The sequence below is a fragment of the Lissotriton helveticus genome, chromosome 1_1 (assembly GCF_964261635.1).
Source record: "Lissotriton helveticus chromosome 1_1, aLisHel1.1, whole genome shotgun sequence".
Taxonomy (NCBI): domain Eukaryota; kingdom Metazoa; phylum Chordata; class Amphibia; order Caudata; family Salamandridae; genus Lissotriton; species Lissotriton helveticus.
The window spans coordinates 1,748,289,519-1,748,306,983 of record NC_136057.1 but is presented as its reverse complement, the minus strand read 5'-3'; the positions used below and the strand labels follow the sequence as shown (position 1 = coordinate 1,748,306,983).

General features: G+C 44.6%; 1 protein-coding gene across 1 annotated transcript in view; it reads left to right on the top strand.

The window, feature by feature from the left end:
- The first annotated feature begins 8,341 nt into the window (after positions 1-8,341).
- Positions 8,342-17,465, top strand: part of SPC24 (SPC24 component of NDC80 kinetochore complex) — an 87,561-nt gene continuing 78,437 nt past the window's right edge. The window contains exon 1 of the mRNA XM_078639996.1: positions 8,342-8,603. The gene's annotated coding sequence lies outside the window, so the exon portion shown is untranslated. The remainder of the gene's footprint in view (positions 8,604-17,465) is intronic.

Here is a 17,465-nt window from a genome sequence, read left to right as displayed (position 1 = left end):
AAGATGGTCCCCAAACTCAGGTCTATCACAATTTTGTATCACAGGTGGCAGGATAGCTAAACGTGCGGGTGGCTCAACTGAGGGATCCAGTCAATCAACGAGATCTAAGCTACTATATCTATTGCTAACCGGGATATTAAAGGACAGGATTATTTCTGTAATCCTACCCATATTTAGCGAGTTACCAATCTGGGCTCTCATTTCCCATTTTTTGTATACACCTCCCATTCTTTCTATCAAATGAGTAGGAGGATAGAAATAACCTAGGGAAAGCGTCTGTATGCCAATGGTCTCCCTTGAATGGCCCCAGTTCAAGATGTATTGGACCACCCTTTAGCGAAAAGAATTTTACTCTGAATTAAAGGTGGAAGTGGTCTATGTTTATTTCGCCAAAAAATGATTTTATTTTTTAATTCAGGTTAGGACTCCCCTCTACCTGTTTCCAGCTCTGGAACTCCAGTTAAGATAACGGTATAGGGAGTCGAGGCCGGGGGTAGATCTATACATGGGAGAACAGATTTAATAAGGCCTCTATTAGGACGGCCATCGTTCCCATGATCTCCCCTACTATTGCTAGGAGAATTGTGTTCGACTTGCGGATCCAGGGTTGTTAGCTGTTTCTTTGGGGCATGGCCTTCAACCCCCTCCTTTGATGCACCCAGATGTACCCCACCCGGGGCTGAAGTTTGATAAGTTGGGGGGATGGGACCTATTGAAGGATTAGGACCTGATGAGGCTATTTGAGCAAATGTAGCCACATGGTTACTTTGGGAGGTGGAGGCTTATTCCAAAGGATTAAGTTTAACCAGATTATTAGATTTATAAAGATTTCCAATTTACTCCCCCATGAATCAACCAATAATGTGAGCTTTTCTTAATGATTCTTAACAACTTCTAACTCACTGTGTATATAGGTTTAAATATACATTTTAAGTTCTTTTATCAGATTTGAGGCCCATAACGGAGGTTCCAAGACTGCTGGGCTATTTTCGCCTACTATATTGCCCTCTGACTGTACATTTGACGCTGGTCTAAAGGAGGAGTTCGCTTGCTTTCCCCCCTTATAGGCTTTTTGTTTTCTTTGGCTTCCTTTCCTGGTTGTTCCCCCCCCGTATCAGATTTGTTAACAATTACAGGGGTTACTTTTCCTGGGGAAGCATTAAGTCCGGAGTAATCGACAGATTAACTGTCTGAGAAGGGTCTGAGACTCCTGTTTCCAGGACCATAAGCGAATACGGGATTATTGGTGTTAAACTCTCTCATTAGAGACAGCCCCTATAGCCTGTCGTAGCGTTTTATCAATAGCAGTCGGTTTCAGTGTCGCCGTACTCACAGCTTTCTGTCGGGTGTTAGGCCTTGTAAGCGGAGGGGGACTCTCCCCCATACTTGCGTAGCAACTTAGGTTCCTCAATGGACAGAAGTAATTATTGGTCTACTTAGTACAACAAGCACTCTCCCTACAAAGCCTCATATGCTATAATCCCAAATCTTTGCACTTCCAATACCCCTCAGGCAGCAAAAAAAACGTCAGAGATTAACCAATACTCAGGCAATCACATCAGGACTCGGGAAGCATAACATATCAGGGTGGTGGCCCAGTCCAGTCTCGTTCAGTCTTGGACGGGCTCAGACGGGCCCGCCGTTGGCCCGGAGCGCCGCACACATCCCACGCCGCGGGGGTCGAGGCAGCGCTTAATAGTGCGACCACCACGCCTCCCCCAGCAGCAGCTGGAACCAATGCCCTAATTAGGGGCCGGTGCACCCTGGGACAGCAAGTCGCACCAGGGCGTGTTGATCAGGAGCTGGAAGCCGTGGTAATTCAAAGTGCAGCCCAGAACGCCGCAGCCACGGAAAACAAACAAAGTCACCAGCAAGAATGGCAGAGTAGATCTCCCCTAAAGCATCCCGCGCCGCGGGGGTTGAGGCAGCGCTTATAGCGCGATCACCACGCCTCCCCAAGCAGCAGCTGGAACCAATGCCCTAATTAGGGGCCGGTGCACCCTGGGACAGCGAGTCCCACCAGGGCGTGCGGATCAGAAACTGGAAGCCACGGTAATTCAAAGTGCAGCCCAGAACGTTGCAGCCACGGAAAACAAACAAAGTCACCAGCAAGAATGGCAGAGTAGAGCTCCCCTAATGCGTTATCGGTTATCCTGAAGCAATATTCAGGGACAAACAAAGGGGCATGCCCTGCCAGGAAACTTCCTCACCTTCAACAACAGAAACTGAAATATATATATATATACATTCCACGTGCCTGACCCCAACATGGCCGCCGCTCCCATGTACCGCAATATCCACTGTCTTCCATTTCATTGAAATTGAAGAGATTTGCATTCCGATGTGGGCAGACAAATGAGGCCGGACAATGAAGCTGATATTAACCTCCGGTGGTCCCGTGGGGCGCTCTCACTCTTTCTACGCCCTGCTTGAGTGCATTGGAGGCGAAAGGTGGGCTTGGAGACTACAGTCCATTATAATTTACAGACTCTGAACCAGTACCCCTGTCCGTCCTGGTGATGTCCACTGGGCGGTACTGACACCACCTAATTGCTCGCTAAAGTCTCCTCTCTGGATTGGCACCCATTTTGATTCCTCCAGTTGTTTCTGTTTGTGTGCTTCTGTCTGTGCGTATGATAGTGTGTGCATGTATTTGAGCGTCTTTGTATTAGTACATGGGATTGTATGTGTGCTTGTGCGTGTGGATGTTTCTGTATGCGTACTTGTATGCGCCCTCTGTTCACTTATGAGAGTGTGTGTGCACATTTGTGTGTGCTTGTGCATGTCTGTGCGTGTGATGGTGTATGTGATTGTTTTTTGCGTGTACGTCCTTGGGAATTTTTGTTCTGGGAGCATGTGATTGTTTGCGTGCCTGTGTTTTTGATAGTTTCCATATGTGTGCTTGTGTTTGTGTGCCTGTCTGCGTGTATGAGAGTGTGAGCACATTTGTATGTGCTTGTCTGTGCATGTGACGATGTTTGCATGCGCATGTATTTGGGTGTTTTTGTATTTCAGCATGGGATTTTATGTGTGCTTGTGTTCTTGGATTTTTCTGTCTATTTGCTTGTGTGTGTGCATCAGTGCGCATATGAGAGTCTTTGCTCACATTTGTGTGTGCTTTTTTATGTTTGTGCGTGTGATGGCGTGTGCACGCTGGACTTGTTATTCTCTGGCGGCCGCTGTCCTGGATATTGACTCTAACTGCCAGATACCTGACCTTAGGATGGCCACCAGTGAACCAGTGTACAGTACAGTCCCCTGCCTGACTCAACATGGCTTCCATAATGGCCCCCTACATGTTGTTTTTCTTCCCCGGGACAACAATTGGACATTGACCAGACCTTGAACCTATCCCCTAACCTGCCTTCACTTCAGGACTTGGAACCTGGGCAACTTACCCCAGACTGTGGAGACCTAGCGATTTGGCTGATTCCCGGTGGAGCTACCATATAGCTAAAGAGGAGATGGGTTGTGGACTCCCCCAGCCCCCCCTGCCTCCTCCTACCCAGCTTGACCTTGGGGCAGTTTTTCCCCTCGTCTCTATGTTATATCTTCCTCCTACCCCTTTACCCTATCCCCTTAGTCTTCCTTGCTCCAGTCACCTGTCCCCTATGTTCTTTAAATGGTTTTCTTGATACTTACGTAACTTTTAACTGATGTAAATTGCAACATTATTGTTCCTCATGTAGGGCACTCTAATTCCCTCCGGTCTAGCCAGAGCTATATATTAACTCATTAATTAAATTTGTTCCCATTTCGTACTCTTTCTCTCTTTGTCTACCTCCCTAGCTCCTATCCCCTCTCCCCTGAATCTCTCATCTTGCTTGCTAGTCTGCCTAGCCCCCTGTCCTTTGTGCCCTTTGACTAAGCACTCCTTCTCCCCTTGTTGGGGTAAGGTCCAATATTTATACTCTGGAGTCTCAGCAAACCTGCTGAGAGAGTCCACTGCGCCAAGGGAGCCACTCACAGATGAGGTATGGTATGGCACCCCTTGCCAAAGCACTCCCTCTCCCTTTTTGGGGAAGGATCCAGAATGTTGGACTTGGAGTCTCAGAGACCCCTCTGAGAGAGTCCACTGCATAAAGGGAGCCTCCCACAACTGAGATAGGGAAGTGTTACCACTTCCCCTGGGATCACAGCTTACTGGACTTTGGACGTTGCTTTGACTTCTACCGGTTTGTGTTCCCCGTCGCTCCTCCCCTCCTCTTCCCATGCGGTGTCCTTCACCCTCCCCTCCTCTTTCCCGCCTTCTTTACCTGTCTTCTTTCCCAGCTCCTTCCCCGTCCCCTGTATCTTTCCCTCTGCCTGCTTTTCCCCTTACGTATTTGTGCTAATTGTTTATCTCGACCATGCAAGTAACTATGTTGCCATGCTCTAATAACTGTGTAACCTTTGTAACGATGTAACCTGTAACTATGTTCTGATGCTCATGTAAAGCGCTCTGATACCTCCGGGTCTAGCCAGTGCTATATAAAACCTTTTAAATAAATAATAAATAAATCACTTATCAGCAGCCCTCTGAAAACAAGGACCTCATTGAATTTCTTAAGGTAGCCTATCTCCAGCCATGCAAATCTCAGTGTCTTGGTCTGAGCCCGCCAGCCACAGGAATACAGTCAATCCACTTCCACTGTCTGCGGAAGCAGTATTAACCCTCCATCTTGTGCCATACTAAATCAAGGGACACCCAAAATGGATCCCACTGGTCACAGTGGTCCAATGTTCACCACACAAAGTGGGATATTTACAAGAAAATGGAGCACAGCGGTGCGACAAGCAATTTTGCTGTGCCAAGCTGCAATATTTTCCAAGTGCAAGAATGTGCCATATTTACAACAATACAATGCATTCCTGTACTCGCATGTGCGCAAAAAAGCCGGCTAGTGCCAGAGCAGGCACCCTTGCCCAATGGGGCATGGGTGCCTGCATTGCTGGGATCCCTTCCTGCACAAACACAATCATCAGTGGCATTTTGCTACTTCTATGTGTGCTACAATAAAAGTATTTCTCCTTGTTGCGCCCCTCTTAATCCTCCCCTGGGGAGGCATACATTTTTGGTGCTGCCTCAGATTTACAGATCCTTGTAAATGTGGAGCAGTGCCAAAAAACAATAGGTGCTACGTGGGAAAGCACACAGCATCACCCACTAAACGCCCCTTTGCCGTAGAAAACTGCATTGATGAGGGCCATAATTGCAAGGTTGCGTTAAGTCATGCAAAGTGGTTTAGGGCTGCCTTGTAAATATGGAGCAGGGCACAGCGCCACCGGAGTATTGCAAAACGTGACGCTCCGGTGGTGCAATGCCCTTGTAAATATGCCCCAAAGTGTCCTACTACCATACATGAGCTACACACTCAACATGAACACAGAATGTCATTGCAAGGATCTAGGTATCACATAAGAGTGGTACTTAAACAAAGAGGGTCAGAGCACCACAGTCTCCATGACACAGAGAAAAAGGTTTGTTAACACTAATGATTCACAAACATTTTGCACCCTGCTGAAACTGCTTTATGAGATTTACCCAATGCATGGACAGCAATCCTATGTCCTCTATGAGGGCACGTTTTGGACATACTTTCAGGTCACAGAATAGGTTTTGAACCTAACATTACCAAAGATAACCCAGGGCTCTGCATACATGCTAAATTTACCTGATGGCTGGGTCAAATAGAAAGTCAGGATATCAGTTTCACATGTGGCTGGGTGCTCCGAGCAGGGGTACACACCTGTTTACCATGTAGGGCGCATTTCCGTCCCCAAAAACTTCTAACTGATTTTCTTTCAGATATTTCATTTGATGAAATAAGAGTTTGAGCCCTGGTTAGAGGTGCTTCTATTGCTCCTCAGCACAATTTCCTTTTCAAAGATTTAAACACTGATGCAGCCCAAACTCCACTGCCTTCTACATGCCATTGCGAGAACCTTCTTGGTCCTGAACCTGAAAAAAAGATGCATCATGTATTTATTGTGAAAAAATGCTCTTGCTCTTTTAAGCCTCATCATTCTAAGCCTGCAAAATACTTGAAAGGATCATCTTTTTAGCAGCTATCTAGAAGGCAACAAACTTCGGAGTACTTCGGTAAAAATTCATAGGAACAGTTTACCTGGCAAATTCACTTGTAATCAGAAGCAAAGTTCTCCAGGAAAGAATCCTCATTTCTGACTATGCCAGGCTTCCAGCAGAAGTTGGCTCCATGTTTCCACTAAGCAGATGCATTCAACACTTCTGGAAGAAGTGGATCTACTTCAGACGCCTGGGTGATGAAGGCTGTATAAAGAGGCGACTATATTGAGTTTTCCTCCCCATTTCCAGATTTGGGAACCATATCTACACCGTGGCCGAAATGTTACATCAAGAAAGAGGCCATTCAAAAGGGTTTATCTGTTCCGGTTGAGAAACAAACAGTGATTCAATTTTTTTGTTGGGAGAGGGTTAAAAGATTTTATTCACATATCTTCCTTGTTCCAAACTAACAGGAGTAATTTGTGCTGTCATAAATCTAAAAAAACAAATCTATTAATGGATAAAGAACATTCCCTTAAAAATGAAGAAGTCACAAAGGATCATTCCTATGGTCTCAGCAGGTCACTCCCCAGCAACAATAGACATGATGGACACATATTTTTATATTCCCTAGACAGGCCTCTACTTTTGGCATACAAAGAGTCTTGTCATCTCGACAAATCTCAGACTCCGGAGACAAAAGGACCCTGGTGCTAACTGCAGGTGGCATATCTGTCAGGAAGCAGGCATGGAGTGGGGCTTCTTTTTAGGTTTGATTCCCGAGCAGAGTGGGTTGAGGGTCCATTGTTCACAGGGGAGTGACAGGCTTGGAAAGATTGTGCTAAAGTACAGTGACCGAGCTCGCATGAGATAGTGTGTGCTGCAGCAGGATGTCACTGCCTTACCCAGTTATATAATATACTATTTTTCACTTACTGCTGGCATGAGCACGGGCAGTGCTGTGACAAAGAGTAGTCCCAGTGCACTGGAACTGCAGTTAAGTCAGTAGGCTACAGCAGCAGGACACTGTGATGCATTAGAACAGTCCCCATCACATGAAGCAGTGCCACAGACAGGGTGTGGGCAAACTATGAATGCCTTTCCAGTGGTAGACCCTGTCAACCCTCATATTTAAGCCTACAGTAGACTTGCATTTGACTTTAGAGCTGTCTCAAAATACAGCTCTGACAACTACTGGGCAAAGATTAACCATACAGGCCTGACAACTACTGGGCAGAGACTGACCATCATTTCTGAGCTTCCTTCCCCTGTCACCAGCAGAATCGTAGACATCGGATTTCCGCATGCATTTATCAGGAGGCGGGGAATTAGGGCTGAAATTGGTAGCCGTACACTTAAATCGGGAGGCCTGGCGTGTATGTACTAGTCAGTTCAGCACAGAGATTCAATTCACCCCCCCATCTACTGCCATCCCCGTTACATCCATAGAACATATGTATGACTGCAGTAACCAACTTAGTTTTCCTACCAGCGAAATGCATTTCGAACCGACCAGTTTAACTTGCATTTTTTTTAATATATGTGTGCTGTATATTTAAATAAAAAGCCAACTACGTTGTTAGACTACTTTGTTCTTTGCAGCCACTTCTCTCACCTGACCCCATACACATTGACGCAACACCTATTGTTGCAACAGTCTCAACTACCAAACTTTTTCAAGTTGTATGCAGCAGGAGCTTTGCTCGAGGGCATTAGATGTAGAGATCTATTCTATTATCCCTTTTGACAAATAAAATGACGTCAATGAAGTGATAATACAGAATAGCCGAAGCTGCTGATTTTGGAACTGTTGAACCAGGTGCGAGTCTCAGCGTCAGCCCAACATCCTGTTATTCTCAGCAAATCGTTTAATTTCCCCGTGCTTTACATGAGCACACATTCATTTTTGGTAGGCACGGGGAGATTAAGTGATTTGCCCAGAATCACAGGATGTTAAGTCGACGCCGAGACTCGAGCCTGGTTCCGTGGCTCCAAATTAGGCAGCTTTAGCCGTAAGGCTGCATCCTCTCTCCAATGCCCTCGGCCAAGTTTGCCTATATTACATTTTTTTTTAAAGTCCCCAATCTTTTCAAACCCATTTCACCAACCCACAAAAATCTGAACCGTTGCAGTGACCATAGGAGTACAGCTCGTCTGCTCCCAAAAATAGCCAACCACGTCGAACAAGGGGATTTTGAAGTAAGAACTACGAAACTCTATGGTCAGAGACTCATTACGCCTGCGCCGAGTCCAAGCACAGCGAGGCTTGTGATTGGAGGATGAGGAATACGGCTCTTCCGAGGCCGCCTTACTACTGGTTGCGCTTTTGAACGTGGTAGAAGCGCGAGCGGGCCGGGAAGCCGGAAGCCAGAAGCCAGAAGCCAGAAGCCAGAAGCCAGAAGCCAGAAGCCACTGTTTTGATCTCGCGCTCTGGGTGCGTCATTGGGCTCTCCTGCCCCAAGGGTCCTAGTTAGCGGCTCAATACAAGTACCATGGAGACCTAAATAAAGGATACACACGGCGAGAACTAGCCAGGGGTCCTACTTACCCCCCACGATTCTAAGCTTTTGAAGCTGTTGCTGCAGCTTTCTGCCAGGTGAGAGAGCGTTGTATGTAACAAAGCAAACCCGACCCTCTACATCTCACAGTGAAAGCACTTTTTTGACACAATCGGGACACATTTAGTTTGCGATGTGCACGTTGGTGGAGGGGTTGTTTGTATCCTTGAATGAGGGGAAGCCGATGTATTCTTGTCGCTGTGTTTTGGGGTAATCTGAGTTAGAAACGGTGCTGGCAGTGGGGATTATTTAGAAAGCTATAGAATAGGGTTCAAAGAGAGGAGCATGATATTCAACACTTTTTTTTAAAACACTGCCGCAAAAAACATTAGAAACGAGGACATGTGTGGCATTAAATCTGGTATGTCTTACTTAATTGCTTACAAACTGGCCACACTTTATATATTGCCCAGTTTAAGGCATCTTCTGCAGAGAATTTTGTGTGCTCAGCAATTTTAAGGGGATGATAAAGTAGGATCTCTATGGAGGCAGGGCTTTTAAAAGGGATGACAAAAGTGGATGGGGTTCCAAATGGGATTTGGCCTATTTAATTAGACTGGCTTAAACTTGTATTCTAAATTTCTGTGATTCCCACAGTGTGCCAATGGACTGGAATTTGGTTCCTCTGAGCTTTCTGTTATTCTATACTGATATATAACACAATAACTGACAGGAAAACAGCCAGTTATATATTGAATTTGTCAATGGTTGTTAGCTGTTTTAAGATGAATGAGTAACCACCATGATTTGTTGCAAATAATTAACATTGAAAATGTTTAAATTCTGAAATCCTAAGACTGAATTAAAACATTACTGAGGTCTGTGGTAGGGGCAGCGGTCTTCAGTATCTCAATCACTCCCTTTATGTTCAATTTATGTAGCCATGTTTTCCCTTTTTTAGGTCGAGCCTAGGTGCATTCGCTGTCTCTCAAGACATGCTGTAATTTCTCTATGTTCTTTCAGCAGGCTCATTTCTTTTGATTGGTTCCTTCCTCTGTCTTTCGAAGTTCCTTTGGTAGATAGCTTGTTTGTCCAGCCTTTTGGCTATTTTGTTCCCGAACTGAAGACTGACCCTGTTACATAGATCAGTTTACTTCTGGCCATTTATGCTAGTTCGGGCACACTACTTTTTTTCCCTTGCCTCTGCTCCTGTTTTAAAATGGTTGTTTTTATTAGCTTTCAAAATGCCATCACCCACTTACCTTTCCTTGCCTCAGCATCACTCACTTGTGACAGCTGTTCCAGTGAAATTGATATCTGCTGTTTCAATAACTTGCGCGATCGCTTTATCATCCCTTTAAAAAACAGGATTACAAAAGTAAAAAGTGCTAAACAGGAGATATCCAAGAGCGAGTCGGGACAAGCCAGAAAGTTGTTGTTTCGCACAGAGAAAATTCTGATACAAGTTATGCAGGGTAGTGATATTTATTTTTAATGTTTATGACTCGCTTCAAGGATTCGGAGTCAAGCCGTAAGCGAGGAGTAACAGCCAAAACATGTTACGCCCCCTTTACAAGGCCATCCATTCTGGGGCTTCTTCCTCAGGGCTGTACGCATCAACATTACAGTGGACCAAATGACCCACAAAAAACAAACAATAAACAGACCATACAAAGAAAGCAAAAAACGTGCAGTGTGCGGGGTGCAGAGTGGTCCACAAACACATGTTATTATTATTTTAATTTTATAGAGCGCGTAGTCACCCGTAGGTATCCCAGCGCTAGGATCAGTACACCTGGCGGGTCAGCGGGGGAGGGGAGGAAAGTTTAAGGGAAGAAGTGAGTTTTCAGTAGCTTCCTGAACAACATTTATAAAATTATATGGCTTAAACAATCATTTGAGAACAATCAAGAAACAGATATGCAATGCTCAAAGGACAACGAATGAGGAATACACCGAGTGAGGAAAAGGAGAGGGTAGGGTAGGTAATGGTGGAGCCAAGACATTGCAAAGATATCGACAGACACAGATGTAGAGTTACGGTAAAATTGGTCATTTGCAGTCATATTAAAGATTTGTATGTATTGTATTTGTAGTATAACGAAAAACAATTAAGTATAATATGGAAATATGGCATTGATATACAATCGTAGCCATAAAGAAATATGCAAATAATTTATATAGATTTTGATAGTCAGAAGGTGCACACAAAGTGTTATTTGAATGTTACGATAAAAGAAGAGTGGCAGGGAAGAACACGGGAGGGGAGGTCAATACAAGAAACGAAAAAGGAGAAGTCAAAAGAGGGGTGATGGACGTCATAGGTTGGTGTAGAGAGCACACAGTGTATATATATATATATATATATATATATATATATATATATAAGAAAACCTTTGTGGGAGACATAATTTGTTTCAAAATAAGCCATTAGTCAAGACACATGTTCGGACAGTTAATATAAACAATTGTTGGTATGTAGGTAGTCAAAAATATCTTTACATGGAAAGGGGGATAATCGGGTCCCATGTTCAAGTTCCAAGAGCAAAGAGGCACTGGGGTTAATTTAAGAATTGACGCTCAAAATAATAATGGAACAGTGAACCATTGTGAGCTGTTAAACCAGTCTAGGTCTATTGGTCCTGTGAACTTGGCGGGCACGCAAATCGTACGTTTCTAAGGCTATGTGTGGTGCCCTGACGAGAGTTTTCTAAGGAAAAAACAGGAGGGTGTGTGTATTTAATGTGGGCGGGTTGTGCTGTATTATTTTGCGATGGTAGGATAAGTGCCTTGGAAAGGTTTGCATGCGTTTTAATTATGCGCTCGTAATCTAACTCTAAGCTTTGTCATGCTTACTGTAAAATATTCTGAACAGAACTGGCGTAGACCTGGGGAATCCGCTCAATATATGTTTTCTTTGTGGGGGGGGGCCAGGTAAAGGTCAGCAAAGGCTGTGGCATCAGAAACTGGGTCGGGACACGTAGTACTCGGTTGTTACACCGGGTCCATTGTCCTGACACTCTCTTGGAACTCTCTTTTGGCTAGGGGGTGAGAGGTCTCCCCCTGTCTAGGACAAGCACCCTCTCCAGATTTTGCTCAACTAAATACGGCCAGTAAGGGTTTGGGACCGAATACTCCTACCCACTAAACAGGAGATTTGACTGTAGATGCCACTGGTACAACTCCAGCCACCCACATAATATTTCAAGTTTGCGTGAATCAGGAAAAAATCACCACAGAATGTAACGGGAATGCAAATCTGTGATGCTCCGGAGGAAATCAGCAACATGACTAGCATTGCCTCTTTAACTGGTCCCTGAAACCGAACCTAGCAGGAAGCTGTGAAGTTTTCTTGGGGCGAGGTCTCATTTCTTTCAGTGAATGTATGTAGGGGGAGGAGTAAGAGCAGACCCTTTGAAAGAGTTTTCTACTCAGCCCAAGATTTTCCCTTAACGCCACCCCTTCCCATCAGTGCTGTAACTGCTCACGACCCTCAGTCTCTAGTTTTCTGCACCACATGGGAAATGTTTGCTGGTTGTGGTGCGCTTTCCTCCCCTTCTTGCTGTTGCTAACTTCAAATTCCTTTGTTCTGGCCTGGGTGAAATTCCGATCGCACTAATCCAAACAAGCCTTTAGGTGTTGTCACAGGCATCTTATTATCAAAAGACAAGGGCTCCTGTGGACACTTAATGAAGTAATCTCAATGTATATGAGCACAATGGCAATATGTTGGGTTATAGTGATATTGGAGAGAGAAGGAAGCAAATACACCTCTGATTTGTTTTTGAATCAAAAATATTTATATAATCCTTGAAATGAAATACTGTTACAAGGTAATACATTTGAACATATTTCCTTTGTGCAGAAAGCTGCTTTGGCATGGAATGCTCTTCCCATGGCGCTGCGTGGCATCCAAGACCCTGCAACTTTTTTTTTTTTTTTGCAGAGTTTTATATAGCGCGAACTAGACCCGAACCGAATCAGGTATCAGAGCGCTTTACATAGCACCAGTTATGTTACATGAGGACACACTTTCATTTTGGGCACGTGGAGATTAATAGCACCAGTTACGTTACATGAGGACACACTTTCATTTTGGGCACGGGGAGATTAAGTGATTTGCCCAGAATCACAGGAGGTTTTTGGCGTCGTTACCGAGACTCGAACCCAGATCCCCAGGTCCGAGGTCGAGCGCCTTAGCCGTTAGGCCAACCCCTCTCCCCTTTAAAAAAAAAAAAGCTAAAGACCTTTCTCTTCTAATAGTCCTGGTTTATGTCTCCTTGAGTTTCCGCGCACAATATAAATTCATTTAACATAACATAACAGGTCTAAGTGAAAGGTGTACCAGTGAAAAACGGAACCTAGAAAATTAGTGACATATGTGAAATATATACACAGTTTCCAATACTTCATATAAAACAACCATTTACATATGTACAGTATACAGTGCTAGATACAGTGATCAGTGCTGGTGAACAATGGTTCGTTTATGCAACTTGTCGACGGCGTTTCGACCCTGTGTGCAGTGTAGGGTCTCTTCAGGACCCATGAGAAGATGAGGGATAATGTCAGTGTGTGGCTCATTTTAAGCAACTGGTATTATGTGGTGGAACTAAGGTTTCGTTTGTATAGTACCTGAAGGGTAATGGACCGGCTCGTGTGGAGGGTGTGGCCACGTGCAAAGGATAAGAAAGGGATACTCACATGGGAGCTACACATGTGAGAAAAACAAGTAATTACCATTCAAAAAGTGGGGGTTGGAGGCATGACATTGTATTGCAACTTGGAACAGACCTGGAACTTACCCTAAGTGTGAGGTGGGTGGTGAGCAGGCTATTACATGAATGCGCACAATGTAAGGATCCACTTGTGTGGAAGATGGCACAATCAAAGCGCTGTCAAGACTGGTCTGTAGAGAGGGGGAGGGAGCATGTGCATTGCAAATGCTTTTTTTTTTAAATTCCAGCCCTGCACACCTTATGTTTCACTGCTCAGAAGAGGCGGCATGCGATACAAGGGGTCGTCGTGTATGTAAATTTTCTTTTACAATAAGGCGCTAACATGGCGCCCTTGTGCCTTTCTGTTATTGTACACAAGCCCACACAGTCAACAATGGCGCCCGCACCTCAAAAACCCTCATCCCCAACCAGTCCCAAGGCACCGCACTTTAACATGAGCGCCAGGCGCCCACTTTTATTATTGGAGTACCCACGCCCAACATGTCCAACCTGTGTCCCACTGCGGAAGCTGAGGATGGGGGCAGGGTAGGGCTTGGCTACCTCCTGGCAGGCGGCGGGCGCAGTAGCAGGTCCTCGGAGTCCCGAACCTCAGCTGCAGGCAGCACCATGGTGGAGAGCGCCGGCCTCGAGAATCACCGCATCAAAAGTTTCAAGAATAAGGGTGCGATGTGGACACGGTGAAGTTACCGTAGATCTGCGAATCCGCCCATTGACGATTGGATAAAATCTTGGATTCTGCCAATCCTGGTGAAGTGGGTAGATGTAGAGAAGTATGTTTTAGTTGTGCTATCTATTTATTTTCAAATGCTGCTGAATTTGAGCCTAATATTTGCACTTGCACAAGAATGACAGTGTTTTCATTTGAATGATTTTTAAAAAATCACTATTGAGGCGCATTTTCTTAAGTAGTGCGGTACGTAGCCGTAACAACACAAGCACCACTGCCAGGCACCAGGAACAGTGAGATACAGTCACTTGAATCCCTTTGGGTGTATGGTGAGCTTTTTTGGGATTCTGCATGCCCCGTGAGAACCTAATGACAAGGCATAATTCGGCACATCCTTCTGAACAAAGGCCGAAATGGGCACATCAGCAGTTGAGAAGGCGCTGGCTGGAGGGACACCATGTCCCAAGTGCAGGAGAGTAGGAGGCACAATGCTGTGGCAGCATGTAGACGTTTGTGACTGCTCTGTAGGAACAGGAATCCGCAGAGCTTGTGCTGGGCATAACTGCACCAGTCCCCTCACCTTGTCTATAGTTCCCTGTGGGTGTATTTAAAATCTTTGTTTCAGTTCAGCCCACCTCCTTGAATCTAAGGCTTAAATCTCAATGCTCAGATCTAGAGAAGGTTCACTTAGTTGCAGTCACTTCATGCATGTATTTAACCAGTTAGTCTCATCAGCAACCAAACAATGTACCTTTCGTTTGGCTCTCGTTATTCTCCTACCCACTCTCACTTTAAAAAATAATTTGCCATCTGATGCTGCAATTGGACACTGTTTCACGTGGTGGGATTAAAGTGTTAAGATAACCAGTATCCAGCATGTGCCAGCCCACAACAGCACACATGGGTTTGCCTTATTTTGTCTTTTCTGTTGACAAGCAAGGATAGAAATCTGCTTTATCATCTTTAATAGCATGTTAACCTGATGCCCTCACCTTGCGTCTTTATTTGGTTAGTTGTGTCTCTCTTCTACAAAAACTATTTTCAATTTTATGGTACATCACTTTCTGATAACTTAATTGTGTGGCATAGACACTTGCAGAACTGCACGCATTTGCTTGCATTTGTGTGGCAACACAATGCTTTTTTCAGAAAGAGAGATATCTGTATATATTTTACTGTTTGATCTTTTGCTCTCACTTCATCCGGTGGCCAGTTTCTACTAGCTTTCTCATATGGCATTTGTTTCTAGAGCTATGAATTCACCCTCTATCATTGTTGCCATCCTTTAAGGAAATCAGTGTCCATCAGGGCACCACATATATCCAAATCACAACATATAATTCAACATCATATCACAAAATTCCAAAGCACACCACATAATTAATCTCTACTTCATAATACTCTACAGCACAAAATACAATTCCACATAATTACATACCAAAACGCGCAATACCACTCAACATAATTCCACTACACCCAATACCACATATTTACTATCCACATAATTACACAGCACACGATGCCACAATTTCACTACACAAATTCACTCCACACAATTCCACAACTAATCCAATGCAGCCCACATAACTCCACTATACACCGCATACATACAGTCCATAACACACGAATAAAGGACATTGCCGTTTACAATGCCAATAGCTCTGACCCAAACAAAAGCGAGACCTATTGCATTTCCAATGCTTGTTATACCCAGTGACCGGCACTGAGAGAACTCGCACTACCTTCAGCCTCAATACCAGAACTCTTAATTGTGGTCTGTGATAATAAACACCTGGAGATTACTCCGTTCAGAGTATACACTATACAAGAGTTATGTGCTACGCAAAAAAAATATATGCAAAAACAACAATCTGTTAAGAGTTAACACTCTTAAGGTATGCAAGATTAAGTTACACATGTAAAGCATAAACAAGATAAATTGCTATAATGGATTACCTTAACATGTCGTAAATTCATTGTTCAGAAATCGTTCGGTGTTTATGCCTCTAAAGTTCAGGACCCGAATATAGGGACCCGTTTCAATGGCCATTTGCAATTACTGCCAGATCAGAGACCCAGAGGGACCCAGTCCACTTAAAGCCCTTCATGGCGGTTAACATACTTGCTGAAGAAATGTTTTGTTTAGTCATAGTTTTGACTTCTCATAAAGTAGCATAGAGGGTACTAGTGTCTTCTGCAAAGCACAACAGATTATATGCAGATCACAAATTCGTTTTTTTAGGTCTCACGCTTGCGGTGCACTGCACAGCGCGAGGCATTTTGTAGGTGAAAAACGGGGAATGTGAGCTGACCTAGAAATCGCACACGCTCGTGCGTTTCCTTACCAAAAGTAAAGAAAACCAAGTGGCGCGCGCGTCACGCCTGTGTCTGGGCACCATCATTGCTCCTCCCACGGCCTATTGGTGTCTATTACACGCAATAAAGCGCGTAATAGACACCAATAGGCTGTGGGAGGAGCAATGATGGTGCCCAGACACAGGCGTCACGCGCGCGCCACTTGGTTTTCTTTACTTTTGGTATAAGCACGGCACCCGCGCTTTATTTTTGATGTTAGAAGTAAAGCACGGGTGCCGCGATTATACCAAAAGGAATAGAAAAAACCATCTATTTCTTTACTTTTGGTATAATCACGGCACCCGCGCTTTACTTTTAATGTTATAATTAAAGAGCGAGTGCCGCGATTATACCTAAAGGAATAGAAAAAAACATCGATTTCTTTACCTTTGGTAAAATCGCGGCACCCGCGCTTTACTTTTAATGTTAAAAGTAAAGCGCGGGTGCAGCGATTATACCAAAGGTGAAGAAATTGATTTTGTTTTCTACTTCTTTACTTGTGGTATAATAGCGGCACCCGCGCTTTACTCATAGCTGCCAAGGGTTTAGATTGCCATGTGTGACATTTTCATAATTTCTGTGTAATTTTGAGTGACATTTCAACTTTTACGAGTGACACTTTCTCTTGAGCAAAAATCAAGCAATGACGACTATGGTAACACAAATATCAGAAATGACACCCCTTTGAACATGGAGAAATGATAAGTTAACTGCTGCAAAGCTTAAGAATAATTGTTAGACGGCTTCCATTTATCAGACTAGCCAAAATGGCACAAAATAGATTAAGCAGTCTGGAAGAAGTGTATAATTTAATTATAATCAGCGGAGTGCCTCGCAGACTCCCTCGACTACCGCTGGTTTTCCGTCGGCAGCTAAAATAAAGCTGGAGTCTCCCACCTCAGACTGGACTATTGGCATGTTTGAGGTGGCACACACCTTTTCAAATAGTAATTTATCGGTCTAAAAAATAAAAATTGGGGGGCGTGGCCAAGATGGCGGCGGAGTAGGACGCGTTTTTGGTCCCTCTGGCGCCAAGCATATACTAGCCTTGTACAGCGGGTCCTTGCGGTGCCCATCCACGGCAGGAATTCGCATTGGCGTGGTCCGGGAGGCCGGGGTGTGCTGCCCGGTGTTTTTCTGCCCTCCATCGGCCGATTTGACGGTGTACCGAGGCCTTGCTGGGTGGCGAGGCGGGAGAA